The 25,734-nt window shown below is 38.7% G+C and overlaps 1 protein-coding gene across 1 annotated transcript in view; it reads right to left on the bottom strand.

The window, feature by feature from the left end:
• The window catches only part of LOC124156064 (neuroligin-4, X-linked-like), a 913,830-nt gene that overhangs the window by 680,710 nt on the left and 207,386 nt on the right, over positions 1–25,734 (bottom strand). The window contains exon 3 of the mRNA XM_046530371.1: positions 6,590–6,771. The gene's annotated coding sequence lies outside the window, so the exon portion shown is untranslated. The remainder of the gene's footprint in view (positions 1–6,589; positions 6,772–25,734) is intronic.

The following is a 25,734-nucleotide window of genomic DNA, read 5'->3' as shown; positions in this document are numbered from 1 at the left end:
TTGTTGATCGGAAATCATTCTTGTGTTCTCCACCGGGTAATTGGCTGCATGTATCAGGGGATACGCTGCTTCGCCGTCCGACAACCATAGCTAGAATCTTTTATTTTGGTGCTCGGTCTCCACAGCGGATATATAAAACCTCATTACTCAATGGAGATCCCGAAAATCCTTTCTATACCTGATACGCAGGGGAAATCTAAGAATTGTATTAGTCAATTAATCACGATCCATTGATTGAGCGATTATGACCGATTGATTTCAGTCAATTTTGTGTCCAAAATTAATGATTTTTACTTAAGATCCCTCCCCAAGGGAACCCAAGAAAATACGTTTCTAGCCATCTAGAACATGATGTCAATTACTTCAGTTGAATCCAAAGATATCACGCAACTTCTTCCCTCCACATTAAACCTTATATATTATTATATCAAGATAATTAACAAGGATATTCGATATCTATTTAAACAAACATCCATTGCACATCAAATACCGATTTTCAGGTGCTTTAGTTAAATGACATTTTGCTCTCAGCTGACAATCGAAAACCGATTTCTCACGAGCAATCAAGAAGAATGCCATTTGAAAGGACAATGCATGTAATGCATAATCTTCAGTGCATTCTATTTCATTACTTTGGGGTCACTTACGTTTTTATACGTACCTATGATTTGCGTCAAAATTGACAATCTATTCTCTGTGGCTTGCTTGAACATCGGCAAACGTATTTAGTATAGATTTGGCTGCAAAAAATACTTTCCTCTCATCATAAATTGGAAACATATTGCTTCTGGAAGAAGAATTGAGAAAGAGAGTATGGTTGTCAAAAGTTCGGTTTTTGGGGTCCTCCAATTGATCTATAAAAATTTGAATAACTGGTACCTACGCTACGACAGTTACGTTGCTATAACTGATACCTACGTTGCGTTTCTTCAATTATGGCATAGATGTTACTTCACGATGCCATTTAATGGTGGTTAAAAATTCATTCCCGTTTGCTTGGTATTACGAGTTACATGTTGCAATAAACCGACCTTTAAATATCAAAAATAGTCATTTCATAAACGCTCCTAAGCACCATTATATTCAATGCTCCGTTTTCATAAAGTTATCCAGCGTTACTACTTTGTTTGCCGTCACTGTCCAATTTTTCCCGAAGTATTTCATCGCGAGAGAAGACACGCTAGGATCTCAGCACCAATAAATTCCGAATAACCTTGAATCATCAAGAGCTGTCGTCAGGCCATCGCATATTCTGGATTCCTTTGTGAGACCCTTGTCATCCGCCTGTTTCCTACATCCTAGCGACTACTTCTCCTCCCGAGTAAAGCCCTTCAAATCCAGGTAGAAAAAGCAGCCAAGAGTGACGTTGTCGTGGACTAGAGCCGAGGCACAGTGGTCCGAAATCAGAAAAAGCCGGACAAAAGTCCAAAATAGCTTTTTTTGAGATAGGGACCTGAAACTTGGCACAAATACTCACAAATGATGGTTGATTATGGATTTGTATGCCATTTTTCATAATTTTGATCCGTTGTTGAGATACAGCAGCTCAAACATGACCAATTTTCAAAAACTCGCGCGAACTCGCTTTTCTCCGAAAATCTTTGAACTTAAGCAGGTGGTGTTGCAGTTGTATGATTTTTATGGAATAAAAAACACAATATTCCTTTGAGAAGTTGCTTTGGCCATATTGCTCATGATTTTTGAAGATTTTGGTTTACATTTACATAGTTTTACAACACAAAATGGCGTACCCATTTTTCGCGTGAAATTTCAAATAAAGTAGACATTATCTTTCGTTTACGAAATATGGTAATCGGGAAATTTACATCACAGTGTGAAGTAGACATTTATTAAGAATACTGCGAAGAAATCTTGGAAAAAAGTTTGCGACCACGGAAATGAGAGCGATTTTTCGATCGCGCATCAAGTCTGAGCTACGCCACGCGGGACTCTGAGGCTTGGTAACTGCGGGCAATTTATCAAGTTTTTTTCAGAATTGCTTCTTAAAAATCGCCATTTGAAGCATGGCACATAGTCAGTATTGACCTTAAACACTATTACCAAGATAATGGATCGATCGATTAACCGTGTAACGCATTACTCTAGTGAAGATGGTAAGGATTAGATTTATGTCCGTACCATTCTACGTTCCCGAAGTATGCTTCGGATATTGAAGTATTGTTAAGAGATTCAGTTGGCATGCGAAATAAAGAGAGAAGTAAACAGCTTCTGGGAAGGGCAACGACCTATATTCTTTGTCCTTACCAGTAGCTACCCTCCCTTTTCAATCCTCGCCGAGGAGGGTCGCGCGGATAGTGGCGTTTTGTGACCACGCAAGGCCTTTAAAGGCAAAGGTATGTAAAGGTATGTAAATGTTAGTGGAATATTTAAAAAAAAAAAAAAAAGTAGCATTAATGGATTACCAATCATTAGCTCTAAATCTTACGAATTAATTTAATGCGGAGTTATAAACAGGAATATAAGGAGGATACATACTTTGGAATTCACCTTTTACTTCGCTTTTTTAATGAGATTTTACATTGTCTTTTTTCATTAACGGTAATTCAACTTTCAATCCCCGAATGAACTGTCGTCACTGATGTCTGAGTCCTCTTCTTCAACATCATCCAAAATCTAGCAGATCTCTTAAATCTTTAGCTAGGTCAGCTACTTTAGCTTGAGATACGGTATCTTCTAAGCTCAATGCCTTCTCTCTGTCTCCTCCTTGTTTGTCGTCACCTCGAGCCCCAAGTTTGTTTGGTCCGCCTCTTTAGTCCTTAGCGTCCTAAGCGAAGGGGCCATGTGCTTCGCTCTGCATTTATTTTTTTATTTTTTCTGGACAGCAATCAACGAATATAGGATTCCATATAAACAGTCAGCGTATACCAGGACCCCTTCGAAATATTTTCTCGGCTCTTGAGGGACCTTCTAAACCACGAGCTTCAGTCCACTAGAGTCATTCAAGCTATGTGGTGTACTTTCAGGCAGTGTGTTGAAATTCTCATCTTATGTACTTCCTGTGTGTGGTATTTTTTATAATTGGGGATCCTACGAAAAGGCAATAGTATTGAAAAGCAAAAAAGTGACTCGGAAGTCTGTTTGTGTGTTAGGTTATAGTAAATTCATTGGTGGGGTGAATTTCAAAGCAAAGACGTACGTCAACTTGCAGTTTTATTTTGGAATCGGTGAAGAAAGGTCGTGTTTGTTGCCCTAGTGACGTGTCGTGCTCTAGTGCAAATCTGAAATTCATCTAGCCCAGTGATTTAGTTCGACCTTTATTGAATTATCACTAATAATTACTATCTATTCTCGGAGTTGGACGGAACTGTGATTTTCCAGATTGAAAATATTTAAGGTAAGTTGTACCAATTTCCATACAAAATATACGTGTGTTTGCCTACTTCTTAAACAATGTGTTATATCACTTTTAGATTATCATCATGGCAATTATCATTTTGATTTGTTTTCTAGGGTAGCAATGGATTCATATCAAATAAATCGTTCTGAGTTGCATAATAAAATATTAGAATTGAAGCGTAAAACATCAGGCGAGAAAAAATACTCTTACTGGATTTTTTGTCGCGGATACTGAATTTCCAGAGCTATGAGGAAGCTGTTGATGGTCTCCGAGAATTTCTTAGGTTGGAATTTTGGCTATATTACGAAAAATTATGGAACAAATGTTGTCGTAATAATAAACGATTTTCATTGCGAAGTAAGGAATAACTCGCGGAGCCAATAATTATCCCTGAATCTGTCCGTCAATACTTTCCTGGTTCCTCAAAGGCAACAGGTATGTATTATATTTACGTTATGTTTTGAACTTTTAAAGTAAATTTAATTTCTGAATATCTATACTTATTCCATATGTAATGCATTCTATGTACCACTCTATATCCTACTATTATTGCTTTGTTAGGTTCATTAGGGCGGCCCGAGAAAGACTTTACTTCTTCGTGTTACAGATCTAAGAGAAGAAAAGTTCAGAACATAAAAAGTACTTCTTCAGTAGCTGAGCTGGCATTAGCCACCACCCTTGGTTTAAGGGAGGAAGGAAATACTGCAGCCGCGGATTTAAGAACGAAAGTTACTACAACAACTCCAACAAGAGCTAAGAAAGTTCTTAGTAAGTGGAGGAAGAGTGATGAGGCGCAAAAACAAATGTCTCCAGAGGAGGCATTATCTCTTATCATCACCATTGGGCTGACCAAAAGTCAATATAATGTGTTAAGATTCTCCGCTCGCACTCACAAACATTTTTTGTACCCCAGCTACGCACGGGTGTTAACTGCAAAAATAGCTGCATACCCACAAGATGTACGCATAACAGAGAATGAGTGCGAAGTTAGCCTACAATCCTTGCTAAACCACACAGTATCGAGGATATTGGAGAGCGAATCAACTGCTCCTGCGACCTATATTCTTTGTCAAAGGACAAAGAATATAGGTCGTTGCCCTTCCCAGAAGCTGTTTACTTCTCTCTTTATTTCGCATGCCAACTGAATCTCTTAACAATACTTCAATATCCGAAGCATACTTCGGGAACGTAGAATGGTACGGACATAAATCTAATCCTTACCATCTTCACTAGAGTAATGCGTTACACGGTTAATCGATCGATCCATTATCTTGGTAATAGTGTTTAAGGTCAATACTGACTATGTGCCATGCTTCAAATGGCGATTTTTAAGAAGCAATTCTGAAAAAAACTTGATAAATTGCCCGCAGTTACCAAGCCTCAGAGTCCCGCGTGGCGTAGCTCAGACTTGATGCGCGATCGAAAAATCGCTCTCATTTCCGTGGTCGCAAACTTTTTTCCAAGATTTCTTCGCAGTATTCTTAATAAATGTCTACTTCACACTGTGATGTAAATTTCCCGATTACCATATTTCGTAAACGAAAGATAATGTCTACTTTATTTGAAATTTCACGCGAAAAATGGGTACGCCATTTTGTGTTGTAAAACTATGTAAATGTAAACCAAAATCTTCAAAAATCATGAGCAATATGGCCAAAGCAACTTCTCAAAGGAATATTGTGTTTTTTATTCCATAAAAATCATACAACTGCAACACCACCTGCTTAAGTTCAAAGATTTTCGGAGAAAAGCGAGTTCGCGCGAGTTTTTGAAAATTGGTCATGTTTGAGCTGCTGTATCTCAACAACGGATCAAAATTATGAAAAATGGCATACAAATCCATAATCAACCATCATTTGTGAGTATTTGTGCCAAGTTTCAGGTCCCTATCTCAAAAAAAGCTATTTTGGACTTTTGTCCGGCTTTTTCTGATTTCGGACCACTGTGCGAGGGTCCGACTCGTGCGCACCTTGCGGGATTCATAGACATTAAATTGGCCAACGCCATGGGTTTCTGCAGGTGCGAACTCATTTTTCTTTCTGTAGTGAATTTTTAATTTTAAATAATGATGAAGCCTCACAGCTGAGCTATGCCCGAATTTTCAGATGACTAGGTTCACAATTAGCATTTTGTCAATTTTATAAATATAAATATTGTGATACTCTTGTTTAAATTTGGATTAATTAACTTCAATTGGTCAGGAGCCTTTAATGGTGTAGAGGAGTTAAGGCTAATAACTACGGTTAAGGTCATTTTCGTAATTTGATAAAGGCAGGAAAGGAAGTGTGAAGTGATGCCCGCCGTCGGCATGAGCCTGGTCTTATCAAAATGCAACAAGGGAGCCATGGGTGAACGTTCCATTTCACCGACGGAATACTGTACTTGAAATGCCCTCTACAGGTCACTGAATTCGGGATCGGATAATCTCTGTCTAATTTCCGCCACCGTCGGAACTTGAACCCGGGCCCACACGTTGTGAAGCCAACCTCTTGCCACCATATCAACCCGATCTCCATTATAAATCTAAAAGAGGTATGTTTCACAGTCCGCGCTCACTTGCAAGGGTACCATTTAGGCTCCAAATCCATTTAAATCTACTCAACCGCGCCACTTTTCCAAGGAACTTAAAAACAGGTTTACCAACGATTACTCATTAAATTATCCCTAATCATTACTCTGCACTTCAGATAGTGTTTTAAAGGAAATATAAAAACTATCAAAATCTTCTTTCACAGCCAATTATAATTCCAAAAACTGTCGTATTCGTCAGCAAATTTCACCTTACTAACTTCCAATTGAACCGAGATTTGTAATCCTTGAAGGAGAAGTTGATTCATAGGTTTGCTAAATGATTTTTTTGTAAAAAATGTAGGAGTAGAAAAATAGCATAGATGGCAATGTGTGTGGCTAAGTTGAGTTGCTTCTGAATGGGCTCTCAACGTAAGTATTTCTTGGAGTAAAACGAAACCATGCCACCCAACTTTCCTGATGAGAGATAATTCTCGAAGAACAAGATACGGGAGTTGCAAGAACAGGATAACTTTTCAGGAATATCACGTTTAAAATTTACAGAATAAAGTATTCTTTGAATATCAGATAATTTTTATCATATTCAAATAGGTTTACAATATCGTATGAATTAGCATGCAATAGTCACTAGAAAGAATGACCTAACCTCTTAAATTAATCTAAAATCTAAAAAATTGATTTTGTAAAATGTATAATACTCACATAGAAATGAAAGTGACTAAGCGCAATCAGTCACGGTGAGTCAAGGTCCGAAAGAATGAATGGGAAGACTCCAAAGGCTGAATTCACTCACCCTTCAAAGGGCTCTTGTGACAAATTTTCATGGACAATTGGCGACAATTCTTTGTCCTATCCCTTGAGTGATTCAAATGCACCTCCTATTTCTGAAAGGAAAAAAAGAAATACATAAGCCTCCTGACTGTAAAATGGCCAAACATCAATAAATCATTATATAAGCATCCTCATTTGAGCTTTATGAGGTAATAGCACTATATAAAAATAGCTGGTGATCTATATTTAACTAGGTCAAAGGATCGAGAAAAAAAATATTAGAGAGAGTACTATGGACACAGTTTTCAATGTAAAAATTAACTAAATCCTTGAGATTTGGGTAATATTTCGTCAATGAAAACTTAGACATGACAATCACAGCTTTCAAAGAGGATGACCATAAGATGCAAAGCAGTTTTCTCATTTCCAGTCCATAAAAAGCGATTGGAACACACCTGCATGCGATAACAAAGATGAAAATAAAAATAAGTGCATGTTTATTTTGTCACTAGATAAAGAAATTTTTTTAAATAAAAAAATAGAGGCTACACCATTGTACAGCAACCCGAAGGTTGCCAGGTTTTTCAACAAATTCATAAAAGTTTGCTCCACAAATTACGTATTGTACCATTCTCGACGATCGACTGAGAAATTCAAGACAGGAAAGATGTGAAGGCTATGTGGATACGATATTCGTTTTTCAAAAATTTAATCAAATCAATTTCTATCACGGTTGGTTCACCCACATTGATCGCAAATAATTAAATATTTAACTCTCAGGTACCCATATCATTCGCTGTTCCACAATCTAGATCCACCAATTTCTCATCCACCGTCGAATTTCAACTTGGTCCTTGCCTTTTAATCTTCCACTTTGTTCACATTTCCCCCTCTTAAACAGCTTCAGATTCTTACTCGCTCGTATCCCCTTCCTCTTTCCCTTCTCTTTCTTTTTTTCCAGAAACCCTACTGAAAAGAATACTACCCACCCTTTTCTCTCTCTACCCAGCCTTTTAAAGATTCCCCCCCCCCCCTTACCTTATCGTACCTTGGACCTCTTTTATTTGGCTCATTCCTCGCCATTCATCCAACAACACCTCCCTCTCTCCATACCTTCCTCTTTCTTTCCCTCAGTTGCTTTGGCACCGACAGCATTGATGGAGCGGAGAGAAGGAGGGGAAGAAAAAAAAAAGGTTTCCACCATTCTTCCCCGTTTCGATGCCTCGTGGCCTCATAGGTATATACACACCCTACCTCCACTCCGTCGTTTTCCCTTCCCCACTATCTGTCCCAAACCCCCTCTATGACATTACCCCCCAGGACCCAAAAGCGGAGGCGTTAAAGAGGGAATGCGTCACAAAGGAAGGGAAAAAGGATGTTAGGAAGAGCAGTGAGAAAGAGAGGGAGAGTGTCCTGAGACCAGGAGGAGATGTGGTAGTGAGAGGGGGAGTCTTTCTTCGTTCCTTTGTGCTCCGGCTGAAGAAGCAAGACCTCCACACAGCCTCCATCCCCCACCCGTATCCACACCATCTCACACCCCAGAAACGTCAACACGAAAATGTTTACAGCCCAGCCTCCCCACTCGCTCTCCGGTGGTATTTTAAACACCCAAGTTGACGCTTCTGCAAAGAGGGGGAGGAGAAGAGTTCGCGTGTTCTCTCTTACAAACTCTTTCTCTCGACTACTTACTCGTTAAAATACATTTGCCCTTTTAACGCTTTCCAACCTCGACCTTTCTTTCTTCCCCACTTCTCCTCCTTCAGCGCAAAATTCATTCCTCTGTCTCGAAGAATGAAAACAAAAAAAAACACCCCTTCTCCCTCCGACATTTAACCTCCGCGACCCTTAGCATGGATTTGCTCCGTTCCCTCTTGCCGTATTCATCTTGCTCTTTTAAAGGCCAGATCCAAGTCGAGTACCACCACGGCGCGGCGCGCGAAGAGACAGTTAAATAACGCATATGGGTCACGTGAGGCACCTTCGTGATGTCGCGATCCCCTTTCACCAGTGGCCGTATTCCTTGGATTTTATGGATAACAAAGACGGGGACAAAATTCAACGTTAACGTATAATGGGAGCCGTTAGCATGATAAGCTGGGACAGGAAGTTTCCACAAACGGGCACAATCGACATAACTGCGGCCGCAGCACACCCCAGAGAAAAGAAAATTCTGTAGAAAGCCAAGGTGGGAATTAAGAGGGCGTATCAACCCCTCTTGGTCGGTCGTATGTTTTCTTATTTCAAGACGATACACTCGCAATAAACTTCCATTATAGTGATGAAATTTTTAGGTTAATATCTTTGGCATATGACAACATTTGCTTTGTCTCTATTATGAAAGAATTGATTATGAGAAAATATTGAAGTTACGTATTTACATTTCCATCTAAATTTTGGAACAAGTCTTCATGCTCAATCACATTCATAATACTACTAACGGTATTAATAGTTTTTAGCGACTAATATCTCACAAAAGAATACCGGTTGAACCGGATCTATGTTTCCCATTTAGGTGAAAAAAAGAAGTTAAGAAGAGGTGGTTCGAGGTTAATAATATCAGCAGAGGTCTAGTCCATCTGAAATAAAATCCATGAAAATACATAAGGTTATTGCGATTGCTATATATTTTAGAATTCTGTGGAAAACCAGAGTTTTCTATAGTTTTTAATTTCACCTAAAACTTGTCTTATTGGTGCATTTTTGGCCAATACTGAGATGAAACTTCACTGATAATATCTGAGACACTATGGTCCATAGATACCTTGAATATTTTTTATTTTCAACTTCTAACTGTCATATTATTTGCAACCACTAATCCACAAAAGGAGATGGTGAAATAAGTTGACACGAAATTTTTCGCGATTTTTAACAATCCTTTACATGTGTAGACGCATACGGGCCAAAAAAATACTCAATTGTTGAATACAGGTTTTTCTTGTAGTTCAGAGTAAAGTAACATAAAATACTACTACAAGTAAATATTATTAAAGTAGCGTTCACACGGTCATTTTGGCAGAGTACGATCCTAAACGTTCCCAATCCATACAACGTCCTCGATTGAAAATGAATGGCAGGATGGAGAGAAATGTCGATGTCTAATTGAGTAAAAATCTCATGTTAACTCAATTGAAACTCCAATGCAAGCATACAAGGGAATATTAAGAATGGAAATTGCACATCGAATTCAGACCGGCCATAAAACATCGCGACCCTCACACCCTTCTTCTTCTTCAGTCTTTTTGGCACGCCACACTGTTGCCTTCCCGTCGCCATTAGTTTCCCAGAAAACAAGAGAAAGAGAAAGGGTGCATTGAGACGAGAGCGAGAAATAAAGAAAGAGAAAGAGAAATTTCCCTATTCATTCTCCTCCCGTGTATGGGCGAAAAATAATATAGGTAGATAAAAGAAAAATATTTTTTTTTAAATAAACGAAAAAAAAGTAGCCGGCGGTGGTGAGGTGGAGGGAGAAAGTAAGAGTTAGCGTCGGCTCTGGGAGTAAGGCAAGGGAGGCGGGTGGGTGGGCTACTGGGAAAAGAAAAGAGGAATGAGAAGAGCATGAATATTTCATTTTTGATACGAACTGCTGCGCGGAGCAAGGAGCAGAGGCGCGCGAGCGAGTCTCGCAAGTTTCGGAGAGAGTGGGTTTTTAGGCCGCCACCACAGCTTCAACCCACCCTCCACTTTCACCCCTCTTCATCCCCTCCGTAAGAACCTCCCCCCAAGGGCAGGACGGATGGAAGTGTGCGGGAGAGATGGAAGAAATATAGGGAAAGGGAGGGAGAGGTGAGAGTGGGGAATCTATGTGGAAATGTTCACGGGAGACTGCGTGGGAAAAAAAGAGGTGATCCGAAGGGGAAAGGAGAAGGAGAAAAAAGGGCTTAAAGAGACGGGAAATTGAAAGATGGGGAAAGAGCACCCTGATAAATAAGTGAGAGTGCACCCGGGTTACCAAAGGAAAATCTATATACAGGGTGTTACCGGAGGTACATGCAATGCTTCATATACCTAGTGTTACGGGAGACAATTTCGTGCATTTTTGTCCCATAATCATTGGGTCGCAACGCTTTTTGTTACAATCGCAACATAAGCATAATTTTGGATGCACTTTGCAGTTACCATGAAAATGGATTTTCTTGAATATCCAGCCTTTTAGACTTTTTCTTTTAAATACCCTGATTTTTTAAAGACATTAAGTAATTAATATTGGACGATTTTGAGCGATTATAACTATCTAAAACAATTGAGGAGTTGAGAAGCCAAGGGGTACAAGTGATTTTTTTTCTCAGCAGAGTAAGGTAAAGTTAATTGATAGAATAAATACACAAAAATTGGTTGCCAATGAATACGAGTGAGTCTCAGTTGTGTACTGACATGGAGTGGAAAATAAAATGCAAAATATATCAAATAACTAATTCATCTCGTTTGTTTTCTATACCCAATTTCTGTACATAACTGTGCATAGAAAAAGAAATCACTTGTACCCCTTGGCTTTCAAACCACTCCATTAATCTTTGAGCTTGGCTAAAAGAGAGCTTTGAGCGAGTACCAACAATCCGATTGTGCAATCCTACCCCTTTTGGATATTAATGCTATCTAAAATATATGCAAATATGTGATTTGTATATTTGATATACATGTTTGCGTTGCAGTAGCTCGGTAACTTAGGAGTTACGACCCCGTGTTTATAGGGCGCTAAATGCTTCAAATTGTCTCCCCTTCCGACTCCTGAAGTATTGCAGATTCCTCCTGAAACTCTGGCATTCAATATGGTGTATAAAAGAGGATGTCTGTTTGTCTGTCCGCTATGCGTTTCCATACGGCTACACGGATTGATTGCTACCAAAATTAGTACGTAGGTGCATTCCATACTCCCAAACCCCATAGTTTAACCTTTGTTTAATTCCATCGCGTTATTTACGTCAATTACTCAGTACCGTTTGTTACGTCACATCGGTTGGACATCCTACCGGTTATGCACACCTATTGACAAGATCTAAGATAAAATAAAAATATTATATCATCGTCAAATCCAAGTTCCAAGTTTCCCTTTTCTATGGTTATTATCCTTTACGAGCAACAACGGGTGGACTGCTCGTATATAATAAAAATAATACTTTGATGGGAGAGAATAAAAAAATACAACAAAATGACGCCGCACGAAGGGAAGCAGACGCTGAGCGAGAAAACGGGGTAGGGGGAGAATAACGGTAAGAGAAGGGGACGCGAGGGCTCCATGGGGTGGGGAAGGGTTGGTGATGTAGCGCGTGCAATTTGATCACACCCTTCGGCTTGTCTCGTGTTTTGTCTCCTGTCCCACGATCTCCTTCCATTTTTCATTCGAAAATAAAACACCCCACCCGAGCTTTTTGAGCGATTCGTCATGATCCCGACGCACAATGCTCGTCCTTTCATTAATAATCGCGGCGCCCAATGGAACACATCGGCCCGAGCGGTCGTTTCTGACAACATGGAGAAAACCCAGAGGCTGGAGGATGAATTACACGCTGGGTAGTGGACCAACCTGAACCATTTCTCAAGATAACGAGGGAAAGGATAACCGACTACATAATTAGGTTCAACCTGAATTCATTACGAGAGATCGATTAGGATTTAACAAGATTGTGATGAATTTAATTTTGACGATCACTTTTAACTAATTTGCTCGTCATCTCAATTGCGATGTTTCGTTAGTTACATCATCCTGGATAGATATTTAAATGTTGCAGGGGCCCCGCAATATATGTCACAATACCCCTTGTATTTTCAGTCTTTAGCGAAACTATTTAACGCCGCTACCAGTTAATAGCTTTTCAAAATATTATTATTTAAATCATCAGACGTAAACAGATTCATAGAGAACACAATAAAGAGAAATTTTAGCTCAACATAAATACACCTGAAAGCAAACAGGCAAAGCAGTAACTTTACTAAATACAAGGAAAATAAATTTTAAATAGTGGCTCTCCTTGATAAACGAATAATTGTCTATTTCCCCTATAAAAAGGAAGAAGGGAATTATGAATATGGCAATTTTTAAGGGAACAATTTTATTCTATACATTTAAATGCATTGGCATAAACACTCATCTTATTTTTCATATGCTTTCTCATAAAATATTTCTACGGTACTTTTCATTCACGCATAAAATGTTCCGCAATTCGGTCATAAATTTCTTACTTCGTTCTTGACTTGCGTTCTAGGCTCATTCAGCACTTAACTGTCATTTTCCAGTATTTTAAAGCAGTGACGCGTTGAGGGAGAGTACCGAATAATTTTGAATAAAAAAACATCACACCATTCGAGTATTTCAAACAATTAAAATTCAATGGTTATGATCAAAAGCTTTAACACAACCACATAAACTATACCGTGGTATAAATTCGATCGATAAAATTGAATGTTAGCATAAATATAATAATTATAAGTCGAGGAAAAAATCCATTATAGGTGGAACATAAGAAAATACTTAAGACAATACAGGAAATATGCAGGATGGAAATCGTGTATAGATAAAATAATTGACTGGAAACAGATACAATAATAGGCAATTAACCAGTCCAGGAGTTTAACTGCAATATGTAATTTCATAAAAGGGATATATGAAAAACAACGCAAGTTCATCACGAGTCAATAGCTGCTAAAGAAAACACCAGCGTTGTATCGAGTGTGTACAATACAGTTCCCTATCGAGCTTGAGAGTTGAAGGAGATAAATCGTGAAACAGTGTAACAGGTAACCTTGAAAGTGCCCTTTGTTGCCGAAACCTAGGTCGACAAATAATAAAATTCTATCAAATTCTGTGTACCATAAAAACGTTTTTCTCACGTTATTTTAACAGTTATCTATACTCTTATCCATAATTTACAACAAGGAAAACACATGAAGAAATTTCTCAATGAAGCTAATCCGTTCAATATATGAGTGAGGTTTATTTTCATCCGAAAGGTAAAACCTGGGTCTTAAACATCCTATCAATCCTATTACAGGATAAAATAAATGGCCCATGTAACCATTACTTTCATTCCAGAGAGAAATTCATGGAGGCGCCTTCCTGGACCGTATTAAGTGACAATATACGAAATCGTTCAAGGCCAGGAGTCAGGAAGCTCAAGGTACTAAATCACATCACTGGGGAGGAAGATTCTTACTTTTACCGTCGTCGATTTGGCTGTCGGCTACTATTTGGGTACTCAGTCACTGAGGGAACATCTCCAAGACGAAAGTTGGCAATAAAGCAGGTTCCAAGTATTCATCTCCAAATGGCCGAGGAAGAAGCCAAAGATATATATGACTAGGGCTCTTTACCATTCGCTTGCAAACTTATGCAAATTTTGAATTCCAATACAGGGATTCTCTTCGGGGAAAGTAAGAAAATACGAACACGATTCATATATTTCACACTGTCTTATTTTCCCAACGCGGTTAAAAATAGGACGTAACGGTTTCACAAAGGGTTATTTGACAACTAAAAATAGAATACCGCAAACACCCTTTTCACAAACAGGGGAACCAATGAAAACTCGAACAGGGATCTTCAATTTGGTAGGTAAGCACTTAAGCCCGATGCCGCGAAGCCCGGGGAAGTAATGATTATTATCCTTCTTAAAATAAGGGGGAATATCTGCAAAAAAAAAACATTCTACTGGAGTAAAGGTTTCTTGTCTCCATTTTCATAATATTTCTTTCCTGCTTAACGTTACATCGATGCGACATTGTCCATATACACATCTGTCAGTTAGTACGTGGTATAACGTCTTTCCTTATGTATTTCAATTACTTTATTGGTACGAGCGAGGTAAATGCCGTAAGAGAGATCCCAGAAAAGCTGAGTGCGTGATTACATGAGACCTACGCAAAACATTTTCCAAGGAGAAAATCTACCTGAGACTAATTTAGCGTAAGAATGACAAAATTTTTGTTTTTTGTATTTCGTTTCATTTTTGGTATATTTTTGAATGTTGATTTACTTCTTCGCATCCCTTGGACCAAATTCCTTCCTTTATATAACCACGTAAATTGCTCCCCAAGTAATGCAAACTTGAGAAACTCATTTAATTCAAGAATTGAATGGTTGTAGAGGGTTCGTTAGTTGGCATAGTTATTCTTTATTTTTATTGCATGCATCTACGGCGGCGGCGAATGCCCGAGAGAAAAATGCGTGAAAATATGAAGGAAGGAATTCCTCTAACTGATGAAAATGAGAGCTTTCTGCCCATTCTACCTAGAACCACTTTCGTTTTCTTTTGAAATGCGGAGAACTCTTGATGTACTGGAGGGAATCGTCGCGCATCACTCTGGGCAAAGCAACTCATCTCTCACGGTCTAATGACGCCATCGTTCAAAGGAGGCAGGGAAAGAGGGAAAATTTAAGTTTTCTTTATATAAGCGCGATCAAATATTTGGATATGCATTCTTCATATTCCTCGAGTCTCATATTCTCTTGCTCGGGATAGGCGAATCTGTATTCCTATATTTTCATATTATTTCATCACTAAATTTTTCATGACGAAAATATATTTTTCTACATGTAATTTCATTTTCACTCGATCCACGTCACAGTTTGCCGCATCTCTAGCACATCCATCGTAATTTTCGTTCAGTCCCATTTCACTAAGAGTGTGTTTTATTTGATCTTTTCTCAAATAGAGTAACCTAAATGTATTGCAACGGGGCTTTGGAATATATTTTGGTTACTTTTTTTCATAACCAACCAGCGTTATTTCTCACGTGATTTTTGTGAATACACTATCATCTCAACCAAAAAGTTAAATAAATATTGCATATTTCTTAGAAAGTATAAACCAAGTTATAGTATTTAATGAAACTTGATCCATGTAACAGTTTATTCCATTTTCATCACCTTTATCGTTATATTCCTTCATTCCCATTTCACTAAGAGTGCGTTTTATTTTACCATTGCTCGAAACAAGTAAGCCAAATATATTTCAAAGGGGCTTTGGAATATATTTGGGTTACTTTATATTATTTCTGAGCCAGTTTCTAAAAAATCGGATTTGGAATATAACTGAAAATAAGAACAGGCCGATAAATGTAAATTCCAATAAAATGTGTGTTGCATTAGAACTGCGATGGTTTTTTTTCAGTATTCCCTTTAGGTTACCAGGTTAATAAATACAAAACAAAGTGAATTTCAAAGTTCATGAAACATTCCCTATGGAAATATTTCCTATTATATTCCCATCGATTTTATTACGAAAAAAAACTTGCAACTTATGAACCGGAAATTTCGTTCTAAATCAGTACCGTGTATTCGCTATTAGCAGTTATGTAGATACCTATGTGGTTAAAATTTTCAATCGCATCTAGACTATCCATTTAAGAATTAAATATTTCGTAAGTTAATGCTGTCACTAAAGCAAAACTATATCTATCTGTTAAATGAGAAAGGCAAACGTCGGAAACTTAAAGGAAATATTTTAAAATAAATATATGATCATTGAATAATCGTAATGATTTGTTGTCTAACTTATGTTTTTGCTCTCTAAGAATGGCGGAAATTGAAGCAATATTTTTAACGAAACTAACAAAAATTTTCAAATGGTCTTAATGTGTTTGATACCTCGTCAAAAGAGATACACAGCCAATTACTCAGTGACTACCTTTGTTACAGCTGCGCCACCACCCTACTCTAATATTTTATGGAACTGAGAGGAAGTAATATATTTCCTTCCTGTTTTGAAGAAGGTGTTGAATGAACTCATTGTGGACCATAAATATTATCTGCATGTTGTAATAAGCGTAATTATTCCTCAATTCCATTTTTCTATTTATATTCCTAGTATCAGCAAACGCTCTGAGAATGAAAGCCAAGTTGGATGCGTCTGTAGAAATCACAGTAAATCGCATGAACGATAGAAAGATCTCTCATCACCCTGTTTCGGTTTTCTAGCATCTTCAGGCTTAAATTATCTCTGCCGGAAAAAATCCAAATTCCAAAAATAGAGTCCTTTTACTCTAAGCATAAGTTCGAAAAATAACTTGAGCTAGTTTTCTCCTCCAATTTTTTGCGCCCACATAATCAAATTCTAATTCAACACGGATAAATCCTGAGTAAGAGTAATACCTGGTATCCTATCTACCATAACTTAAGTGCCGACACGACAGCAAACTTGGCCAAGCGTGTAGATGTCCACACTGAGGAAAATGTACTCCATGTAGCCAGGCTAAACGATCGATTACCAACTTCGGAGAATTTGTTTTTGCAAAACAATGCGCGACCTCATCCTACGATGGTGTCCGACATGACAAAGAAAACAATCTCCCTGGAACGCTTCCAACAAATGCCAGGACTAAGTGGCGCCCTATTTTATTCGCAATCGATGGATGGAGCTTCTAAATGGACCATGAAGAATCAATCTGGCAGGAAATGGATGAAACGTAACTTTTGGGAATGAATAAATTCCACGTACTCCTGATGAAAACAGTCATATATACCAACCAACCAACCACATTTGAACCAACACGTCTGTGATTATAAAAAATAATTAAGAAATATGCATATAATTAAGGAAATAACGCACAGTGGAAAAAAATACCCTCCAGATATCATGTTTGAAATTATTATCATTATAATTGTGACCAAGGAAATTGAATATGGCATGTAGGTACGTACATAGCTGTTTTATTCAGGAAGTTTGACATGAAAAATAAAACTTTCTCTTGATAAGAGAAGGACGTATGACGTAAATTACAGGTAAATTGTAAAATATTTCAAATGTAAGAATTATGCCGGCAGGATATAAGATGCAATTTAATAACAGCAACCAGATCCCAAAATGTAATGTAAAAAACGGCTCTAGTTATTTTGCAAAATTCGTGAAGATCGCAAAAAATATTCATCGTGTCCGATCAAACAAAGCCTCAGACTAAGGTCGTGGATTCGAGATTCAAGACCAATACAAAAGACGAGGAGTGCTGAGTAAAAAGGTTGTTTTTCTGCATGACAATTGCCGTCCACATTCACATGTTTCTGCCTCCTTCATCGATATAACTGTTATTCTCAAAAAGCCTTCATTCCGTACAATCATATCAAAGGCGTCACAAATTCTTGAAATATTTTAGAATGGAAAAGGTTAATATTGAACAAGAAAGAAGGAATACATTTCTCTCCCTACCGTGGAAATTGAGAAGTCGAAATGCCCGAATTAATTCCACAAAATGGTGAAATGATGTTGGAGGAATGACTCTAGAGCACCCAGAAAATGCTAGAAGTGAGAGACTATGCAAAGAACGTAGGGGAAGAGGAGAAAATTGGAATTCACCCCTGTTGGCGCACATGGAAAAGAAAAAAAAGACACGGATGAGAATATACATACATTTAGAAAAAAAAGACACACTCTAAAAAAAATCCTTCCCCATCTCCGTGAGGTAGGGCAACTCCTTTTTCTTACGCGCGTTAAGCTTGCGGAAAGATGGAACAACGGTGCGTGGGCAGGCAGACAAGGTGAGGCAGGCAGGCTGAAGCCATATATAATGGAGTATACGATCCAGAGGATGCCAAGGTAGGTAAAAGCATGCGGAAGGGGAAACGGGAAGGAGTGGAGGAGGGACTTTGAGGTGGTGGTAGGGGGATGTATGCAACATGGGAGAAAGGAGGGAGGCAGACTGGGAAGGCGGTTGGTTTAACTGTTTCCGAAGAATGCTGTGGAAGGAGACGGGGCAGGAAAAGAAAATGAGAGACATGATGGGACAGACGGAGGAGGAATGGGGCAAGGAGGAGAAAACGGGAGTATACTGAAAGAATTTAAGCAAAAATTAGGAGAGATGCGTCAGTCAATCGTATTCCTTTATTAATATATTCCCATAACGCCAAAAATACGTCATATTGGCCTTTACTTCGATTTTATTTTCAACAAGTAAGTAATTACACGACCACGACCAACCATGCACAGGATAGGGGAAACCTACCCCGGCGGGATTCGAACCCGTGGCCTCTTATTTAGCAAGCAAATAACTCTGCCGCCATTAAGGCCAGTTTTTGAGTATTTTTTAAGTCAAGGGAGGCCAACATGCGTCCCGCAAGATTCATCACACTTTTACAAAATTATTATGTATATTTCAGTGGCCAAAGGAGTAAAAACCGATGTACTGATAAAAATAGTGGTTCTGTAACAACGTATATGATTCCATGTCCAAACTGCGGAGTTATAATGCATTTCGAAAGCGTCCACCAAGATAATATTGACCAGCAACCCCTGCCTTAAGGAATATTAAAAGTGCGAGCGTAATTATTTACCAAAACAATGAATGCTGTTAAATTTTCGATTATTCCACCAGCGACTTTCTTTCAACAAATTGCCAACTTCGATTAATATCTCATCAATCCTTCTCGCAATGGGTTGAAATGAATTCCTCCATTCTGGTTGACGAATATTCAGCTCAACGAAAGCTGTAACAAAATGGGATAAATAAATAAAATATTCGTGAGGTATAGAGTGATAGTCGCGACTGGGTAAGACAAATGGATGTAAAAATAAACGGACATTCAAATTATTTCGATCCATTGATCGGCGAAAAAATAATACCAAATCATCTCCGATAAAGCGCTCATCCCTGCGGCCTCCGTGAAATAGACAATAAGGTCTTTATCACTACAACTGGAGAAAATCAGTAACTTATTAGTCAGACTATTAATTCACTTCAGTGTATGATTTCACCTCTGTTGAGATATACATACTGAAGTATTCTTAGCAGGAGGCAAAATAAAGTAAAACCTCTTGCTTGGGTTTAGGTTTTAAGACCTGAGGCTGCAGACCACTTTATTTAAACGCCTAAAATGTATTTTGTGTTAACGTTGCCCAACTGTTTTAGTAGATAAAACACAAATACTCAGTGTAGAAGGAAAGCTAAGAATTCTTACGCATAGAATCAATGTACGAGCACGCATTTTTATCCCAAACTCGTTCACTTCATTTAATCAACCGTTTTCGATCAATAAATCACTTGTCATGACGTCTATTTTTGCTAATTTACCTTCATAATCAAGAAAATAGGGTATTAAGGTATGTTTCATTCAAATTATGAGGAATTGTGGACCATAAATATGGAACTTTGGAATACTGCTGATTGAAAAAATATCAATTATTGATAAACTAATGCGAAAAATTCGAATGAATTGCTAAAATCCTAAAAAAAAATACCATTTCAATGGCTTATTTTCCCTAGAGAGAGAGATGCGAACAATAAAATAATCTCAACACTGACGTAAAAGCCACGGGGGCATAAGTAACACAGAATTACTCCAACTGCTGAAAAATACTACCTCAAAATATGGCTAGAAACAGGTCTAACAGAGTTATTAATGGGAGAAATTTAAAAGAAAATAAGTGATATGAAGAATAGAGAATACACAGAACACCATTGTTATTTCAAGGGAGAAAAGAGGGAAGTCGTGAAGGACGACACGAGGAAATGGAGAACATATGATAAGTCTCATGTAGGTATGGGATGCTTGAAATAATGGGCCAGTTTCAGAGGGAACGGATGGACATACAAACTAAGGAATGCGACCGGAAATGTGTCGAGGAAGCAAAAGCTAGAGTGAAAGGGAAAGGAAATGGTCTAAGGGAAAAGATTGATGCACTGCGATCCAAAAGCAGGATGAGCGATTGAGAATTCTCGCCTTCGGATATGCGCGAGAAAACACGATAGGGGTTCAGAAAACATATTGGGATAGCTGGAGAGAAGGGAGAAAATACTCTCCCAAAAATCTGCACCCTGAGAATGAATGATTCGTACTATGAAGGGCAATGGAAGAAAAGGTATGTAAAGTGATGATTCTTCCCAGCTAGAGAAACTGCTGAAGCAATGATACTGATAGCAATGAAATGATGTAAGCATATATGACAATATGACAGCTAATGGATACTGAAGTGAGGGAATTGGAATAAAAATGGTGAAGGTTGTTTCAGCAATTAATTCATGATTATAAATTTACTCTCTCTCTCTGAAATGGGCTCCAGAGGGTGTGAAATTGAAACACATCTTCATAGAGAGACTATTCGGAATAATTGAACGATATAAATTGATTGCTCTCGAAATTTGTGAAAACTCATGTCATTTACAAAATAAACTTTGAACTAGCAGCTCAATACCATCTTCTGATTTCTAGATCTAATGATGTCCACAGCTCATAGTTGATGAGTAGTGAATGTAATCAGATATCAGAATTTCAGTCTCTCTCGGCGGAAACGATATGGATATGGCTTCGTGTTAGTATCACTAATGATATTCACTTATATATAAACCAGTCGTCCATTAAATACAATTTTTTGTAAAAAGATTTAGAAAGTTAAATTTACAGCAAAGTTTAGCCAATGAGAGCATAATGAATATCATGTTGTGAGAGAAGAAAGCTTGAAAAATCCATGGTGCTCTTTTCGGACATCACGAAAACTCTGGGAATGAAACTCTAAATTGGTATTAATTTTCTCAGGAAAAGCGTGAGCATTTTTTTTTTGTTGTGCAGGGTAAAAAAATTCGTTTAATAACGATGATAAATTCACTGCAAGTTCTCATTCTTCACTAAATTAATGGTCTAATCAAGCAGATTGAAACAACACCTCTCCATAATGGGAGGAGGTCATAAACATATCTTTAATCTTTGCTTGCATTTATGTGTGAAAGTTGGTCACGGAGCAGCTAGTAGCAGTTTTTCTGCCTCGCCCAAGTCGAAAAGACACACGCGATCTTAATTAGGGTCATTTTTTGACATGATGAAAGTGATAAAAATCACGGAACGATGTGTTTAAACACGGTCGCTGATTGCTGGACAGTTGGCTTCCCGCACGACCGCATAGGAAAAGGTTCGCGCGCTAAAGTGGAAGTGTGCTAGCAACAATTTTAAAAATGAAAAAACAGGATAGACGTTTGGAGAGCGGTATTTTAGGTAATTTCAGTTTATTATTTTTCTTTCTTATTCGTGTATTTAAAAATTTAGGGTTCAATAGTTTTGAACCCTAAATAATGAGTCCTAAACTCAAAAGAACACGTTCGTATAGAGGTGTAATTTAAGCCCGTATTTGTGGAATTCCCTGGCCCGTAGTCTTTTAAAAATTAATATGTTCAAAACATTTCTGCATTAACTTGAAATGACTTTAACAACTATTTTTTATTCTTTGAGTATTTATCAACAGTTAGAAATATTTTAAACTTAAGGCCATGAGATTTTTTGTGAATTTTCTTTAATTTACCGAATAAATTATGAGGAAATATAAGTTGATTATCATTTTTACGTCAAATTTTGTCATTACTTAAACTAACGACAGAATGGCAAATAGGTATAATATATATGATCCATGAAGTGATCATGAGCGACTTTTTTCGGATTCATATTAATGAACCGCTACTTCTTTGTAATTTTTGTCGGGGCGAGCGGAATAAAAATCACAGAGCTATGATTTGAAGCATTGTCACAGATTGTAGGACAGTTCACTCATCCCACGACCACATAGAAAAGGATTTGCGCGCGAAAAATAGAGCACTTTGCTGTTCAGAAAGTTGAGATATTGCGATACGCTATGAGTGGAAAACCAAATCCCTTCTTCCGCGCCAAGGGCACTGCTGCAGCGCCGAATCCCTGGAGGCGGAAGGCGGCGGTGTACCGACCCGAGGCCCCCCTTCGTTCATCATTCATACCCCCAGCATAAAACCACCTCGCTGCATTACGAGCGAATAAGAGAGGCGGATATATATAGAGTGGAGAGTGGGAGAGAGGTGACGGGAGTAAAATGGGCGAATGAAGGGAAGACCGTCTCCCTGAGAACTACGAGCCAGAAAGAGTAGGGGGAAGTAGAGAGAGTAGTGGGAGTGAGACGGCTTATATCACGAGTCTCGCGAAAGCTTATGACAGAATGGCACTCCATTGCGCACAACACAGACGGGAATAAAATGGGTGAATTAAAGAATCAGGGAATGATGAGGCAGGAAGAGGATGGAATAACAGGAAAATAATAGAAAAGTGGTGGAGTGAAGGCTTATCTCACGGGTTTCGCGAATGCTTATGGCACTCGATTGCGCACAACGCAAAATGGGAATAAAGTGGGTTAGTTAAAGAACGACCTTCTCCTCGAGAATGGCGAGACAGGATGAGGAAGGAATAAGGGGGATATAGGAAAAGAAGACAGAGAAAGACGGGTCACCTCACTGGTCTCGTAAAAGCTAATGGTATTCCATTGCGCACAATGCAAACGGCAATATAAAGGGGAAATTAAAGAAGAACCGTCTTTCCGGGAACTACGAGCCAGGAAGAGAAGGGGGAAGTAAAGAGAGGAGTGGGTGGGAGACGGCTTATCTCGCAACTCTCGCAAAAGCTTATGGCGCTCGCTTGCGCACAGAGAATAAAATGGGTGAATTAAAGAAGTCACTCCGAAAATGACGAGACGGGATGATGAATAAAATGAAGGGGAAAAAAGACGTATAAAGTGGTAGAAAGACGGCATGTCTCTCGAGTTACGTAAAAGCTTACGGCATTTGATTGCATACAACCCAGAATGGTATACAATGTGTTAATTAAAGAGAGACCGTCTCTCTTAAGAAGACGGGACTGAAAGAGGAATGACAGAAAGTGGAAATTGAGGAATGAGTGAGGAAGTGACTGCTTATCTCACGGGTATCGCAACACCTTATGTCACGTATATGCAAACAACGCAGACGAGAGTAAAATGTGCAAATAATGGGAGTATTGTATACCTCAAGACAACGAGGCAGTCATAGGGATGATAGGAGGAAGGGGAAGGTATTTGTAATATTAATCTTGAATTTATAATGCATAACAAATTAGGCGTGTAATATTCTACCTTCTATGTAAACAGTAAGGAGGTAAGGGCACATAAAAACGCTGGAGGAGAGAAAACGTACACAACCAGGTGTCAACCTCGCGACTTCAGGAGTTGCACGCGATGACTTAACCTCGCCGTCACCGAGTCGGGCGAAACGTTGCTTCCACAGGAAACGAAACCAACGAACTCCAAGCTTTCGACCATACCATCAAGCCATTTCTTCCTAGAGAAAAGGCATGCCGGAAATCGAACCCAGACCCTATACGTGAAAACTAGCGGATTAAGCAGCAAGAGCAGGCGAATTAGATAGTGTCAGCAAAGCGGAATAATAGCTTGTTTAATGGCACCTCTAGAAAAATGTAACACGTGTCATAGTAATGAATGAAGTATTTTGTGACATAATTGCGGCATAATAATTGTTCAAGTAGCCCCAAGTAAACGATATGTTAAGTATGAAAACCGTAATTATAAAAATATTGAAAATATTTGATAATCATGAAAAATCTACAACCGAAGGCTTTTATTTTGTTTTCAATAATTTTTCTTGACTCTCTGATTTATTTTAAATATCGAACGACCTAAATAGCGCATGGTTCAAAAGCCGTAGTCTGTACGTAATGGTTACATTTCCCATTCAAACCAAGAGTTGCACCAATGCTACCTCATCCGCTTGAGCTAATTGGGCGTAACCTTCTAGCGTCATCTGTGTTCCTCCAATATAGCACTATACACACAGGGAATCTCCTTTAAATGGTCCATGAAGCAAACAGTACCGTCCTGAACCGGGTGCAATTTTCGGCTCGGGACTGCGTCCTCGATGCTGCCGGATACGCATGTGTACTCTGCCGGCATCATACGCATATCCTCCTCCCTCACTAACCACGCCCTCTCCCTTTGATGCGCCTCCACCCCCCTCCACTGCCACCTCACTCGGTCCATTTCACACGCGTAGAGGGGGGAGAGGAGAGCTGTCTACCTCACACCCCACAGCTCTCTGCCTCCATTCCGCCCGTAGCAATCCCATACTCTGTGCCGCGAGCTCTCTGGGCCAGAAACTCCCCAAGGGATACACCGCCGCGAGGTGATAGATGTCGACCATAAAGCCGTTGGTTCACGCGCGAGGCCACCTCCGTCTCAACCCCACCTCCTCTGTTATAAAGGGGCGGGGTGGTTGGGGGGAAAAATGGGCTGAGAGTGCTCTTCGGGAGAAGGGGTACCGGGTTAAGAGGACACATCACTCCCGCTTCATTGAGCGTATTTATTTCGTGTGTATTAATTTATGTTATCATTTATTTAGTGTATAATTAAACAAGTGTGTAAGGCACTTCAAAAATAGCATGTTTAAAAATCGAAAATCAGTGAGAACATGAGACTGTGAAAAATTAACCATTTCACTCACAGAGCAAAGATTATTTTTCCTGATTATTTTTTGTATTTTTCCCTTACTTTCCATGTTTACCAGTATAATGGCCACCATGCACTGGTATTTCAATCATAGAAATTTCATGCCTTAGAAAATACTAGGTAATGATATTTTATTTGAGATAAATATAGGGAAAAAGGGCAAGGGGCGGCCCCGAATGAGTTATATAGGACAGGTTATAAAGTATGTAAAAGAGAAGAAATATGTAGCTATGAAAAGATCAGCGGATAGGAGAGAGAAATGGAGAGCTGCGTCAAACCAATCTTAGGATTGTTGACTAATGGTGATGATGATATATATACTGGCAGTATCTACCCTAAAAACCCTAATAGTTTCGAATAAAATCTTTAGTTTTTAAATTATATAAATATAGTAACCTCACTCAACTGCTACTCGGCTGTGCAATATTCATTAAATGTTACTTGATAATTTCAAATGGGATTGTTAGAAATTCCCCATTACAAACGTAAAATAATGTATTGATACGTCTGCAGATTAGTCAATTGTGAGCTCTAGTCTCACCTAACCAAATCTAACTCCGAGTTAAATCACTGAAAAAAATCAAATGCAGCAGCATAAGTTTTAAACACGTAACGCGTCACTAAAACTGACCTATCTAACGAGTGTGATGAATCCTCTTAAGGTGAGTTGGTCGATGTGGTCTGTGGAAAAAATGCCATGGAAGGTGTGCGACTAGGAGGATATGATTTTTTTCCGGAAGAAGGATTGTGAGTATACAAAAATGAGTCATAAATTCTACTGGCATAAAAAACACGACAGCTAATCTACCATCGGGGAAACACTTCCGGCACTTTAAATTTACGACACTCACGGCAACGTAAGGACCCATTTTT

Source organism: Ischnura elegans, chromosome 3 (genome assembly GCF_921293095.1).
Source record: "Ischnura elegans chromosome 3, ioIscEleg1.1, whole genome shotgun sequence".
Taxonomy (NCBI): Eukaryota; Metazoa; Arthropoda; class Insecta; order Odonata; family Coenagrionidae; genus Ischnura; species Ischnura elegans.
This window is presented reverse-complemented; position numbering and strand designations above follow the sequence as displayed.